This window comes from Equus quagga, chromosome 1 (genome assembly GCF_021613505.1).
Source record: "Equus quagga isolate Etosha38 chromosome 1, UCLA_HA_Equagga_1.0, whole genome shotgun sequence".
NCBI lineage: Eukaryota > Metazoa > Chordata > Mammalia > Perissodactyla > Equidae > Equus > Equus quagga.
In genome coordinates this window covers 14,594,842-14,608,159 of record NC_060267.1, presented here as the reverse complement: position 1 = coordinate 14,608,159, position 13,318 = coordinate 14,594,842, and positions in this window count along the sequence as shown.

Sequence of the window (13,318 nt, the reverse complement as noted above, 5' to 3'; positions counted from 1 at the left end):
TGGCCAACTCAAACAGCCCCCTCCCTGTCCATTCCCTGCTCCTGTTTACACCGGGAGCCCCTTAGTCATTCTCTGGCTAGCTTTTCTACTCTCCCCAATATCCCTCCTCTCTTGGCTCTGTCTGCCCTTATAAGTCCTCTCCCAGTGGCCCCAACACCTCCTGCCTTCCCTCTCACCAGGGCTGCCTTTGCCTGGCCCTCCCTTCCTCTGCTCTGAGCCAGGCCTGAACTTAGGGTTCCCTCCTAGTTGGAGCGGCTTCAGCACAGCCCTCCAGGTTGGGAAGCTTCTGGAAGCTGGCCTAGAAAGGTCAGCCAGGAGGAACTCCCTAGAGGTCATCAGCCCAACCCACTCCTTCAGAAGAGGAAATGAGTGTAGAGAGATGAAGTGACTTGTCCAAGGTTACATGGCTAGCCAGTTAGTGGTGAGTCTAGACCCTAAGCGTTCTGACTCTAAACCCATGCCCTCTGCTCTCAGCCAACTGCCCTCCAAATGCCCTGTCTCCTCTCAGATTTTTCTGTGTCTTGTGTGTCTCTCAGCGTGTCTCTGGCCCAGCCTCTGTCTCCAAATGTCTCTGTTTTCTCTCTCAGATCTGACCTTTCTGGCACCCTCTGCGCCTTCATCGCTCAGTAGGAATGATTTGCTGTGATGACTGACTATTATTAATCATGGTCTGCTTGATGGAGGGGCAGAGGGGGTGAAGGGCAAGGGCAGATACTCACCAGGCTCCTGCTGTCACCAGCCTGCCTGCCCTGGAGGCTGGAGCTTTTGAACCAGAAGAGTGAGTTTCCAAAGAGGCACTCAGGATACAGGTGCAAAATCTACAGCCACGAGCCGTGGTGAATTTCAGCAGGGTGGGAGGGGGGTTGGGAGAATGGGTTTATTTAGCGCATGCTATATGCCTGGCTCGGGGCTTAACTTTAACTCATCTTTATCCCATTTAATCTCCCCAGCTCTCCAGCACTGAAGATATTATGATTGTCATTTTACTGTCAGGAAACTGAGGCCCAGAGACTGAAGCAATGAAGCCGAGATCTACAGAAAGAAAGGGGCAGAGGTGGAATCCAAATTCGATCTCAGCTGATTCCAAAGCTGTGGCTTTCCCTTGCACTGTTAGTTTAGCCCTCTGAACTGGGCTGGGTTTCCACAGGGGGAAGATTCTGGAGTAGGGATCTTTAACCTGGGTCCATTGTCCCTAGGGTGGGGTGCGGGAAGATTGGGTACACGATTCATTAATTCTCTGAAACTGGAGGGAAGTTTTTTTTTTTTTTTTAGGAAGATTAGCTCTGAGCTAACATCTGCCACCAATCCTCCTCTTTTTGCTGAGAAGACTGGCCCTGAGCTAACATCCATGCCCATCTTCCTCTACTTTATATGTGGGACGCCTACCACAGCATGGCGTGCCAAGCAGTGCCACGTCTGCACCCGGGATCCGAACCAGCAAACCCCGGGCCACTGAAGTGGAACGTGTGAATTTAACTGCTGCTGCCACTGGGCCAGCCCCTGGAAGGAAGTTTTCGTGTGTGTGTATGTGATTTCTCTGTGGCAGGATCCATTGTTTCTTTCACTTTTTTCTTTTATTTTTTTGTTTTTTGGTGAGGAAGATTTGCCCTGAGCTAACATCAGTGCCAATCTTCCTCAATTTTGTATGTGGGATGCCTCCACAGCATGGCTGATGAGTGGAGTACATCCCCGCTAGGGATTTGAACCCATGAACCTGGTCCTCCAAAGCAGAGTGTTCGGAACTTTAACCACTAGGCCACAGGGCCAGTCCCAGCAACTCTGTTGCTTCTTTTAGAGTCTCAAATGCCTGGAAGTTCTGAGAGCACTGAGGCTGAATGTTTTGATTTCAAGGAATAGACTCGAGCCTTGCTGAGCCTGTAAGAAGCCTGGTTGGGTGGCACAGGTTGAGTGAGGTCTTCGTGAAATAAAACTTCCCAATGTGTGTGGCAGCACACACAGACGGGTTGTAGGTGTGCTGAGACAGAGGTCTATCCCCTCAACCCTCAAACCACCCCAGGCTGGTGGCTTCTGGAGAGAGTGACCTCTTTTGCTCATTCCAGGGGATTGTACAAATATAACGTTCTCAATGTGATACGATGCCAAAAAGAGTGAGAAGAGTTCTCTGGACACAGGGCCCAGAGGGGCTTGTTGGTTTGTGGCTCCTGGATTTGACGTTGGGGCCCGCTCCTCATGCCCCGTGGTGGGGTGAGGAGTGGGAGTCAGATCTCAGAGGGAAGGAAAGAGGGATGCGTATGAAGATGATGGAGCTACAGGGGGATCTCTGGAAGTAGAGGGGGAGCCCGGTTACCCAGAAGTCTGGGTCCAGAGCTTGCTAAAGTTGGGGTGTTGATGTGTGTGTATGTGTCTAAGAGAGAGAAATCAAAAAGTACGGGAGCAGACCGTCTGAACCCTCGGGCTCTGTCGTTGCCCTGACTCAGGTCTTGGCCTTGGGGAACTGATGGCTCCATCATCTGTGAGTCACTACCCACCACCCCCACTTCTTGTCTGACCCAGGAGAAACCTCTCCTCCATGTCCCAGACCTAAAATAAACCTAGACTCCCTTCCCCTTTCCACCCCCACTTTGCTCAGCACAGAGGAGGGGTGGGGTGGATGAAGGATGTTTGCTAGGATGACGAGACCAGTCCTGGGAGATAAGATGCTTGGGTTCTCTTGGGGCTCTGGGGCTCTGAAACTAGGGATTGAGATTATGCCCAGATATCCCTGTAGGGACCAAACTGAGAGTTTTTCCAGGCTGGACTAGGTTGGGGAGGGGCAGAGGGACAGGGATGAGGGGAAGGGCACTGACGGGAGAGGGACAGGGCTACAGGGACGCTGGGGAGAAAACTATAAGGCCCAGGGTCCAGAATAAGCAGACCAATCGGAAGGAATTTCCCCTACCCAGCTAGTGTCTTCTTTGCCACACCCTCTTCAGTTTTTCTATTCTTTTTTGGGGGGAATTTTTTGAGGCAATAGAATTCTACAGAGAAATGTAACCACCCCAGATAGGAAGTTCAAAGGGAAATAAGTTCTCTGGGGTGTCCTATACATTGACCTCATTTTATTTGCTCCTCTACCCCACTTCCGTTACTTTCCATCTTTTTCTCCCTTTTGCTGCCAGGTACCTGTCTCTGGAAAGGAAAGGAGTGGCTGAAGCTTCTGGGCTGAAGGGCCTGGAAGCTGGAGGAGAGATCCATCCGGGGTGGGAGCTGTAGGCGGGAGCATCAGTTTCCTGGGATGGCCTTCCCAGATGTACACACATCTGGAGCCCATCAGGAGGGACCTGGAGCACCAGGATTCCCAGTGCACATCCGACTGGGGCTGTGAGGGCCTGAGGATGAGCCAGGCGTTCCCTCCCACCCCCACAAGTTTGCCTGCCATTTCTAGCCCTCTCTTGAAAAGGATTACCAACCCCAGACAGGAAGTTAGGGCACCGGAAGGGGCTGGGAGGAGGGCAAGAGGGCCAGAGATTACACTCAAAACCCAGACATACTGTTTCACCAGCTTCAGCTCTTTCTGGCTTGATAGAGATGACAGCATCTCTGGTCAGTTAGGAATCAGGCTGTGTGTGTGTACAGCATAGGTATGCTATTTGTCCTTGACACAATAATAAATTTGCTGTGTCATCAGTTTAGGGGTGAGGGCCAGCCTGTCCCCCTCCTTGCTTTTCATGAAAAGGCATGAGTCTTCCCCATGAGTTCTCTGGACCTCTGGCACTCCTCACCTCTCCACCCCTAAACAAACACACATGCTCCTTCCTTGGCTGCAAATTCCTCTCTGTCCATCGTCACCTTGTAATGAGCACATTTGTTTTCTAGGGATCATGTGCAGGGCTAAGAATAGGTCCATCCCCTTACCCTTGCCTTCAGGGAGCTCTGACCTGTTGGGGTGCTGATTTAGGGGGTAAATACAGTGATCCCTGCAAGGAATCCAGTTGTTCCCAGCTGCCAGCCCCTGAGGGTAAGATGGAAAGTCTCTGGGGCTGAGATTCACGAGCTCGGTGATACTGAGCACTCCTGGGTACAGAGCTCTTTCCCTTTCTTCCGCAGCTATAGCTTGAGGAGAAACCGAGCCTTAAAAGATTCTTCAACAACCTCTGGTCTCCAAGGTTGTGGCTTACTAAGTTAGGATAATAACATAAAAGAAGGTAGTGTTGTATGCAATTTACAAATGGTTTATTTGTGGATTTAATGTACAAAAATGTATTGGGTTTCCTGTCTTACATGCAGCAGAGGTGGAATGGACTATGCTCTTTGAGCCTCCACCCCTTCTCACCTCTGGCCTCAACCCTTCATTGGACTGCAAAGCCCTGAGAGAGAAGCCAAGGGGAGGGGCTCCCTTCAATAGCTCTCCAGCAGCTCAGAGGCTGGGCACCAGAGACTTCTTGGTCCCAGTCTCTGTTCTAGGTTTGGCTAGAGGGTCCCAGCTGACAGAACTGTGGGGCTGGGGGGAGGGGGAGGGCTAGGGCCCTCAGGTCCCTAAGATAGAGGAGGGATGTGTGATAGAGATTGACCTGGGAAAGGAAGTTTGGGGTTTGGCTAGCAAGCTGAGTGGCTGATGAAGGGAAAGGTGGGATGGAGCTCTAAGCTTTCACCTCTTGGGGATCTGTCCTTCCTTCAGGCCACACCCTCACACCCAGCCTGCCAGGGCTGGCCACACCCCCACAGCTGGCTGGGAGGAGATCTCAATCCTACCCCCCTCCACAGCCGATTGCTTACAGATGTTCTAGGAAAGGGGGGTTGAAAGGAGGGAGGGTGGATAGGAGGTGCAGGGAAGGAAAACTGAAGAAAGGAGGGGTAGATTCATGGAAGGGAGAGAGGCAGAAGTTGTGGTCAGGTGGGAGGGCCTGTGAAGATGAGGAAGAGTCAGAGGGAAAGAGTTGGAGAAGGAGAGAGGAAATTAAAGAGAGGGTCTCATTTCCAAATTAGTCTTCTTAAATCAGGGCTCTGATGATGTTCCTTCTCAGGTCAAAACCTTCCATGGCTCCAACCTGTTAACCAATAAAGATCTGTCTACTCTAAAGTGCCTAGAACTCTGCAAGGCACATGGTGAGTGCCATTGACCCAAGGCAGCATACATTTTTGAGTGCTAACTATGTACAAAGCTCTGTGGGCCATGCTTGGGGGAAGACAGAGGGGGAAGAAGGAGGGGGAATTGAGCTAGGATGGAGCCATAAATAAGGGCAAAGAGGTGGGCAGAGAGAGAGAGGCCTTAAAAAGAGAGAACACGCAGAGTGACTAGGGAGGGAGAGCCAGCAGTGAGGAGTGGAGAGTGAAAGAGAAGGGGGTAGAGGAAGCAGGAAGGGGGTCCTGGGAAGATGGGAGGAGAGAGGGAAGGGGAAAGGAAAGGAAGGAGAGAGAGAGGGAGAGGAATTCAGAGAGAGGGAGGCAGGGAATGGAGTTGCAGAGAGTGGGAGCTGGATGGAAATGGAGGGATGATTCTTTCCTCTTCCTGGGGCAGGAACTCCCCACTGGCCAATGAGAGGCAGTTTGGAGTGGGCAGGAAGCCTGCAGGCCACCTGGTCTGCTCCCCACCCTCTTCTCAGTTAGGAGCCAGCTTTCTACGTCCTCTGCCATTTTGGGGTTCTTGAATTGACTCTATTCCTCTAGTTGCCTGCCCTCCCCACCCTCACTTCTTGAGTACAGGTTTCTGTAGTCAACTTCCTCCCGACCCATCACACTGCAGGCCAGTCTCCTGTGTCCTTCTTCTCTGGGTTTCTGTCCCTGAAGTGGGTGGGCAGGGATGAAACACACTGGAGGTGCTTCCAGCTCTGGTCTGCTCTCTACTCTGTGTCCCCTCTCCTCTGCCAAACCAATCCAGGGCTAAGATGTTTGCGTCAGAAGTCCCTTTGGCCCCTTTCCGGCTCCTGAATCCCTGGGGTGGTATTTGGGGGTGGAAGGAGGGGTAAGGTCCGAGGTGGAAAGTCTGACGCTGAGTCCAGGCCCCCAGCCCCACTCAGACTGGCTGAGCTCATCTCTCCAAGCAACCACAGCTGGACATTTTCCATGTGATCACCTCAGGGAGGGGGGGCTGGTTCCAGAAACCCAGACAGAGTGACTGAGTTTTACAAGCAGCAGGCTTGGGGATGGAGCACCCTCAGGTACCCCCTTCCCACCTCTGCGGTGCTATGCAGGGAAAGCCCTGGGGGAAGAGCAGGGCAGAGGAGAACCAGGCCTGGAGAAGAGCCAAAGCTGGAATAGATTCTGGGCCCATGTTGGCCCAGGTTTCTTTATCCCTGCACGTGAATGTTCACCATTTGTGTTGGCCAGGCTGGAAAAAGATCCTCTGTGATGTGAATGTTTATGTGAGGTGAACACTTGTGTGTATGTGTATATGTGTGTGTGTGTGTGTGTATCAGTGTGCATGTATGCAGGGGTGGGGCATCTATGTCCTGAGTGGTCAGTAGGCCAAAGCTGGGAGGTGTGTGTGTGTGTGTGTGTGTGTGTGAGGCTGTGCCAACACCATCCCTTTTCTAACCCACGGTCTTCTCTTTCAGTCACAGATAACTGGAGGCCAGAGTAAGCAAGCCATAGAACAGAGAGAGAAAGGGGTCACTTTCCTCCCCAGTGGAAGAAATTGGGGTGAGGGGCTTCTGGGACTGGCTGGAGTGGGGTGATCACCCAGCAATGGATGCAGGGCTGCTGTCAGAGTAGCCCCTGGTCTGCTGCCATGAAGGCTGCTGAGCTGGAAGCCTTAGAGAGTGTCCAGTGTGGGTCTCCACACCCCTTTCCTCCCTCTGCCCCCTCCACCTCCCTGAGGCTGGGGCAGGCTGGAGGAGGTTGGTGGGGAGTGTTAGTGGGGAGCCAGGGAAGGGGGTGGGCAGGAAGCACTTGGCTGTTTGTTCCCTCTCTTTCCTGACTCCTTTGTGGCGGCAGACTGGCTTCCTTCCTCTCCTCAGCACCTTGGCTCCCAGCTCATTTCCGCTCTTATGCCCTAAGCGCAGCTCTCAGCCTGGCACAGTGAGTTTTTCCAAGCTGGGTCTTCTGGGAATGGGGACCCCTGGATGAGTGGGAATACGGGCTGAGGGATGCAGATAAGATGCCAGCATGTCCCTCCCTTAACCTGGTCATGGTCAGTAGCCCGGATTTGAGCGAACTGTGGGAGGGGCTCATTGGCTAGCCCATGGGAAGTCTTCTGAACAAAGCAGGGACCCAGGTGTTCAGTTACCTGGGGCCTGCCTCTCCTTCAGCCTGGGATATGGAAAGGGCAGGGCTGAAGAGACACCCCACCCCCACCCAGCCTAGCTTCCTTCTCTGTGTCCCTACTTGGCTGTCCTTGCCTCAGTCTGCCCCTGCCCCACCTCCCACCTCCATCCACTGCCCTACAAGTCAAGGAATGTAAGTTTCCTCTCTCACTCTCTCATTGATTAGTCATGGGCACCCCGATCCCCGCGGGAACCGTTACTCACCCTTGGGCCCCCCCTCACCAGCAGTCGTCTCCCCAGAACTGGCTGAATTCCTGTAGGAGGAGCTCACAGTGTTGGACTTGGGAGGGAGGTAGTGGGGGTTGTGGGTGGTGGGCAGTGTCCTAGAGATAGCCAAATCGGGAGCCCTTCCCTCTCCCCAACATGCATACACACATGGGGAGGTTATACTCATGTTCTAGCTACTTTAATGGCCACGGAGGTTTAGGCAGATGGAGTGGGGTTGAGGTAGGGGACTGTGTGCTGTGACTGTGAAGGGTCCAAAGCAACTGAGCATCTAGTCCCTTCACTGGTGCTGGCTTAGGGGCCAGGATGAGGGCCTGGGGCCCGCTCTTTGGACTTGGCTGAGTGCCCAGGCCTGGCCTCTGTCTCGCAGAATCAGACAGGGGCCTTTCCCAATAAGGAGCCTCCCAACTCTGGGTCCACTCTCCTGCTGCCCCCACTCCCTCTCCCCTCTAACAGCTCCTCTGCCCTAAAATGGCCACATTTTCCCTCCCTCCCGCCTTCCCTCCCCACACCCAGGTTTGGGCCCCAGGGGAGAGCAGGGGGCTGGATAAGGGTAAGACTGCACAGGGGCCAGATGGGCAGGTTTGGAGGAAGGTAACAGGATCCAGAAAGAGAAGGGAATCAGGCCACATGACCAGGTATGTATGAGAGTGGGGTGGAGGCACAGCTTCCTGGAGTTATGGTCTTTCCTATAATAATAATAATAATAGCTTATGCTATTATTATACATACTCTATTATATATGTATACATATACACACAATTATATGTATTGTAATTCATACTATGTATTCTAAGAGCTTTACATGTATTAACTCATTTAATTGGCACTCCCACTCTATGAGGGAGGTTCTGTTGACCTCTCCAGTAAGATGAGGAAACTGAGGCACAGAGAGGTTAAGTAACTTGCTCAGGATAAGTGGAAGAGCTGGGATTCAAACCCAAGCAATCTGGCTTCACTTTAGGAGAAACCGGCCCACTCACTTTGTCTATGGAACACTTGAGCCTCAGTGGCAGAGGCATAAGGAATGCCTCAGTGGCTTATGGGTGGTGATGTTCACAGAAGCTGCCCATCAGATGTGACCCACTATAGACTCTTGGGTGTTTACATGGATTCAGACTAAACACTTCTAGAGAGCCACTGATCCATTGTCTTAAAAAACAAAAAAATTTTAAACAATACTATTCTCGAGTGACATGCAAATGATATGCAGGTTAGCACAGAAGCCAAATAAGTGTGACTGGAGAGGGGGAGGGGATGCAAGCAGGGACTGAAATAAAGAGTTGGGTAAGAGCTGGGAGAATGAAGAAGCCACAGGGGGTGTGTGGAGGGACTTCCTTGAGCCCTTTTCCAGCCTCTGCTTATGTTCCAGGCAGTTAAAAATAGTGATTTATTCTACCCACTGAGGGGGAGAAAGGAAGAAGAGGATGAGAATTTTTCTAGCCCCAACAGCAGAAAGGGACCTCCAGGTATTTGCCTTGGAAGTTCCAGCTTGAGCAGGACTGCCCTTTTCTGGCTCTCAATTTCATCTTTCCTAAACCCAGGGAACTGAGTTGGATGATCCCTGAGGTTCCATCTCCAACACATTCAGATTCCTACATGGGAACTCAGTGGGGAAAACCAGCGTGGGGGCTGGAGTCCTTCGTGTGGGGGCCAGGACTAAACAAACACTTGGTAACTAGGATGAGCTCAGGGCTCTGGGGAGAGGCTCTGCAGGGGGTGATGGGAAGGAAGCCAGGCCAGGCAAGGCCAGACCCCAGAAAAGCGAACAGAGGACGGACTCATTCATTCATCTTACTGTATGCCTTCAGAAATTAAAACCCAGGAATCTGAGCTTCCCATCCACGGAGGCTGCAATGATAGCATGGGCTCTAGATGTCTAGGTAGGACAAACTCTCAGGTCCCTCCTCAGTTTTTTTTTTTTTTTTGAGGTATTATGGGAAAAATTAGCTAATAGTTACAGATCTAAGCATTTTACATATATTACCTCATTTAACCTCAAATAATCCTATATAGCAGCATTTTATATCTTTCAAATTGATTTCCCAACAAGCCTCTAAAGTTAACAAGGCCACTTGATTGATGAAGAACCTGAAAAAGTAGGAAAGGGGAAATTAGATTTCTAACAAGACTTTCTAACTGGTAAAGGTGAGACACCCTGGAAGGAGTTGGGGGAGCCTCACTTTCTAGGAAGATTTTTTCTGGCTCTGAGTTTCAGGATTGGCTTAACTGGAGGGAGGGTGAGGTGCACTTTCCAGCCCTTGGCAAATGGGGGAGGAAGATATGCACCAACTTCACCTGATGTGTTCCTGATTAGGAGGGAGAAAATGGCACCCTGATATCTGTGAGAATGTTTCCGAGCTGTCTTTAGAGTCAGAAACAATCATAGGGTTGGGATTACCTTAAATCTGCAAAAGGAACTTGAGAGGCCAGAGGCAGAATTCTGCCTGAACTAGCTGCCCTTTGTTTCCAACAAGTACTGGTCTAACAGCAGGAGAGAAGGGAATTAGATATATAGAGGGACTTCCCTATTGTTTGGGGCTGATAGGGGAATCTCGCCTCCTGCGGGTGATTGTAAAGTTAACACGTTCTTCCATCACCAGTCGGCAGGAGGTGGCGGTATGAATCCTGGTGGTGGAGAGGGGGGATGGTAGTGGAGATGGGATGGTTCGCTTGCATGACCTCTGACCAGCTAGAAGAGCCTGAGATTTCAGAGGAGGAGGAGGAAATTTGCCAGAAGGGCACTAGCGGGGAGGGTCCATGTTTTTGGGCTCCAGCCTGGGGTGAAGTCAGAGACATAAATCACACCTCCCAACTGCCCGTTTCCGTTTTGAGCTCAGTTCCCAGCCAAAAGCTCAGCTATCCTGCCAGAGGAGTGAGTGTGGGGATGGGGGAGGGACCAAAGAGCTGGAAGCCGGTATTTAGAAAGGAGAATTAGTTGGGAATGCGAATCTGGACTCATCAGGGTCATGAAATGGGCTCAGGGTCAGGGCTGGTTGGGCTGGGAGCCTGGAGATTTTCACAGAACTGGGTTGCAGATCTCTCATCCCATTTGGGATACACCCACAGCCACACCCAGTCTGCTGAATTCTCTTCTCCCACAAATAAAACCACTGGGGCATGCCTGGAGGTATAGACACCTGCAAAGACAACCATCCCTGCCCCCCATTCTTCCCTCATCCAGCTGTTGCTCACTTCTGCCAGAAAACCCCAGGTCTTCCGGGGAGCTGCACTAGGACAAAGGAGTGGGGGTTGAGAGAGATAAGAGTATCCCAGATCTTCCTTCAGATCCAGAAACATCCTCTTCTAGTGCTCTCAAAGGCCTGTGCTTTGTCGTCTCTTTTGCCCTTCCCCACTGGGGATAGGTCTGGATGATCTCCCCTCTCACTTTAAGAGAATCTTGGTGGTCTGTTTCTTCTTGGTGTACAGTGCCTTCTAACCACAGCGTTGGAGGAGGTGGAGCAGGAGGCAGCAGATTGAGTATGCATGTTGGGCAGGGTTGGTGTTTGAGGGCAGGAAGTTGAGAAAGCAACTCAGACAATGGCCTTTTCCGCTGGCTTGGGTCCAGGTTGCCCAGGTCCTGTCTGACCCTAAGAGCACCTCCTATTCCCTCCTTTGCTCAGCTTCCCCTCAGTGCTCATTTAGGGGGAAAGATAGGAGAGGCAGTGTCCCTCTGGAGGAAAGGCACCCCTTCCATCAGCCCTTTCCAGGTGACTGTTCTGGATTGACCACAGGGATTTGGGGGCATAAGTAACCTCACTAGCCTGGGACCATCCCTAGTGCTCTATCCCATGCATGGCCCTTCTGTGGTGTAGCTGTAAGCACTTTGACATCTAAGGGGAATCATGATGCTTTTAGTTTGGAAAAATTTTGCCCCATTCTGTTCTCTGAATTGTCTGTTTGCATCCCCATTAGACTGGAAGCTTTTATGGAACAAGGATTGTGTGTTTGTCACTTGGAACAGCCCCTAGACCAGCATTAGGAAAATAGTATATGCTTCCTGATATGCAAAGTGACAATATGATAATACTGGAGGAGAGGAGATCTTGGGGATGCTGGAATATATTTTTTCCAAGAAAAGGGGAGGGGGTAGGGCCACAGCTACCAGGGCCACTTAAATGGGGGAACATTGACATGGAGGCCTTCCCCCTTTCCCACCCATGAGAACCAGAAAAAGCATCCTTCCAATACATTCTCCATTCCAGTCACTGGGGTCTCAGTGATGCGGTACTGTCTCACTGACGTGCCCAGTTTATCTCTAGCTCGACTCCTGTGATTCCAGTGACTGGAACACATTGGCCTCTGTATCATTCATCAAGGCCCCCCCAGGCCCTGCGTAAGCTTCCCAGCTCATTCTAACTCTCAGTAATGTCCCACTCTTCTGAATTCCTCCTCTCATGGTCTGGACTACACAGTCTAGCACTTAATTATACGTATTTATAAAGTCCTTGTGCAACTTAGAAGTTGAATACATTTGGATGTACGTATGATAGAAGCAACTGTAAATATTTTATGAAAGCATATTCCATAGAATTTTTAATGCTAACGTTCATTCTTTGTTAATGTGCTTTTAATTTGCACAGGAAAGCGTATGTTATACTGCAAAGAAGACCTAGGTTTGAATGGTGCCTCTCTCACTTAATAGATATGTGACCTTGGCAAGTTACTAACTGTCCCTGAGTCTCAGTATCTTCATCTGTAAAATGCAGACAATACCTTCCTCATAGATTTGTTGGGAGAATTAAACTAATCTACTATGTGAACAAACACCTACCCCAGCGCTTGACTGCCAATCTGAGAGCCTTATTCATTCTGTCTGATGCATCTGAAATCTATTCCAAGGCTGATGTGCCCTCTGAATGAAATGTATTTTATAGATCAGGTCTCAGCACAGACACTACTTCCCCCACCCACTACCCCAGATTTCACTAGTCATAGCACTTACCACACTTATTCTATCTCCTTGTTTAATTGTCTCCCCCACTGGATTCAGTTCTGTGAGGTAAGGATCTTGTTTACTTCTGTTTTTCCATTTCCTAGCACATTGCCTAGATCAGTAAATATTTGAATAAAATGACCCTTTTAAAAAAGCAATGGTAAACATAACACAGTGATATTACAAAACTAATTTCTGAACTGCATGACAAATAATTTAAGATATTTTTCATAAGATAGTTTTCTAGCAAGATAGCACTTCTTGCTATCATGGTTTTTAATGTGCATCCAATTCCTGAAATGTATCTGCAGATGTGGTCCAATTACCTGTTAACCTCGGTCACCTGACCTGTCCCTACAGAACTTTATTTTGTAGGTGTGGCAGAGACCACTGTCTCCTAGCATCCAGCTCCCTCTTCCTTTTAGTACTATGACCCCTCCACCCTGCCACCCAAACACTGAGTTTTAGCGTGGTACATGGCTTCCAGCTAGATGCTCCTCTGCCCAGCGCCTCTGGTAGTAGGGGGTGGCCACATAACTAACTTCTGGTTAAGAGATTGTGAGTGAAGCAATGTGTGTAACTTCTAGGTCATGTCCTTAAAAACGTCCTTAAAAACGAAAGCTGATTGCCCTCCACTTCCTCTTTCTTCCTTCTGCTTGCTAGGAACTAGGCAGCTACTTTGGACCATTTCATGCAAGCCTTCTCTACCAGTCAAGGACTATCTACCCCATCTACCTCTATTAATTTATTTTAACCACTCTCTTTGTGGGTCTCTTTGATACAGCAGCACAGCCTACATTCTTTGAATAAAGATTAATATCACCAGGCAATCATGAAATCTCTTAGCCTACCCTGAAGAATGTTTTCAAGGAGTTCAAAAATAGAATTGAATGAAGTTTCAATGAAAATAGAAACTGCTGAAGTCTAGTTTATTTAATGGTTTTTTGAGAAAAAC